The sequence below is a fragment of the Sinocyclocheilus grahami genome, unplaced genomic scaffold (genome assembly GCF_001515645.1).
Source record: "Sinocyclocheilus grahami isolate Dianchi unplaced genomic scaffold, SAMN03320097.WGS_v1.1 scaffold236.1, whole genome shotgun sequence".
NCBI classification, from domain to species: Eukaryota; Metazoa; Chordata; class Actinopteri; order Cypriniformes; family Cyprinidae; genus Sinocyclocheilus; species Sinocyclocheilus grahami.
In genome coordinates, this window is record NW_015505415.1 from 1006740 (window position 1) to 1008833 (window position 2094).

The 2094-nt window shown below is 30.8% G+C and overlaps 1 protein-coding gene across 1 annotated transcript in view; it reads left to right on the top strand.

Annotated features, from left to right (window-relative positions):
- anapc16 (anaphase promoting complex subunit 16) overlaps positions 1–2094 on the top strand; it is an 8354-nt gene that overhangs the window by 1595 nt on the left and 4665 nt on the right. The gene's annotated exons all lie outside the window — the stretch shown is intronic.

Consider the following 2094-nt stretch of genomic DNA (forward strand, 5'->3'; position numbering starts at 1 on the left):
CATACGCCTGTTTTTCCTCATCTTGAATGAGCTGAAATGAGTTCTTATGAATGTTACATGTACTGTAGGTGTATGATGTTTTGCACTGGTTTATAATCGCCAACATTGTTTTGTGATCATGTGTTTTTGGATTAAGCCTTAGGAATACTTTAACCCCATGTTTTCACAGTGTTGATTTTTACATCTGAATACATGTACAATAAAAGCCTTTTTAAGCACAATTCATAATTTAAATGATTATCAAAGGGTGCATTAAAATCTTTACATAACGTTTAAAGATTTTGATGAAATCAGCATCAATTTTATTTACTTAATGTGCTCAAAAATTAAGATTTATGTATTTTAATTGCATCTAATTGCATATTGGATTATACGGTTTTAACATAAAGAAACTAATGACAAATAAATGTGATGCGTGAATGAAACGGGTCAGATTCTCCATTCAAAAAATCACGGCGTAGTTCATTAACTATTTGCATCTGTTAAAAAAAACTAAATCTAAATATATTTATCAAAATACATTTATTCAAATTGTTCAGAATCAGCATAAATCTGTTTGTTACAAAAACAATTCGATTTATTCAGTTAAAAAGTATAAATAAGGCAGTACAACAAAAACTGATGTGTGTGTGTGTGTATATATATAGATATATTAAGGGATTTTATATAATTTAGTATTTAATAAAAATAGAGAGAAAATTGTAACATGAATTTATTATGAATTCTTAATTAATTTATAAATGTGTGTGTGGGGCAAAAAAGTATTTAGTCAGCCACCAATTGTGCAAGTTCTCCCACTTGTATATATATATATATATATATATATATATACACACACATACATACACATTTAATATAATTTAGTATTTAATATAAGTACAGGTTAAATTATATATCATTATTGTATTACAATAAAGAAAAATACATATTTGTTGTATTATAGTATGAGAATTGGAGTTTAAAAGAAAATCTTTATGGTCCTTTGAATATACTGCTTTATTATGCAAAATATTCTTTTTTTATTTTTGGTGGGAAATATGTGCTGAACATATTTTTCACAGTTTCTTATGCATATATTCAGATTTGCATATTGCACAAGCATTGCTCTTTCATGTTTTCAGGCGTACGTAAGCAGTTCTGTTGTTATTTTCATGCATGGCAACAGTTGGATGACTTGCTTTATGGCCATAAAATGTATGATATATATGATATATGATAGTGTGAAATGTAAATGAACTTGGACGGTATGTTTTGTTCCTGGACGGGGAACACGTGTCTTTGTTTTTGTCTGTGGTTCCTCCTACATTCGGAGGGAACTGTTTGTGCTCCTCTGCTGAAGTACATCTGTGAAGTTTGGCTTCCCTCCAACAAACCTCCAGTTGCATTATATTTGTGTATTATGTGCATGAACTTAAATAAAAGCCCAACTAGCGAATCTTCACTCAATCTCCAGGAGAGAGTTTCACGTAATAGATTTCTTGAGATTTCAAAACTTTATTTGCTTTGGTTGCTTAATTCTTTGTCCTGAAGAAACTGTTTATTATTAAACGCAGTTAAAGTGGTCAAAGGCTTTCATTCAAATGGACAAACAGCATTAGGTTTTAACCCTGGAAACCTTGCAGCCATTATTGCAGCACTTCGTAGAAGTTGTAAAGATTATTATACAACTGTAAAAACATGTTTTTGATCCAAAGCAACCTGGTGTTGTAATTTTAGTCACCCTCCAGTTCACCCTCTTTTAGGATTAAACTTGCAACTTAGTTATAGATAAATACTGAGAAGAATTTTTGCCAAAGCTTTTTCCCAAAGTAACCACATTTATGAGTACATCTCTATAATCCTGCGTATGAGCAATAACAAAACTAACAAAAACTAATTGTGACACTATTTGTGTGTGTGCTGCATGGAAATATATAAGCCTATGGAAGCCTCTTTCTGTCAGAGGATAAAAAACAAACAAACTGCAACTTCATATCTTACAATTCTGACCTTTTTTCTCACAACAGCGAGATGTAATGTCAGAATTGTGAGTTGAAAAGTCAGAATCACGAGACGTAAAGTCAGAATTGCAAGATATAAAGTCAGAATTGTGAG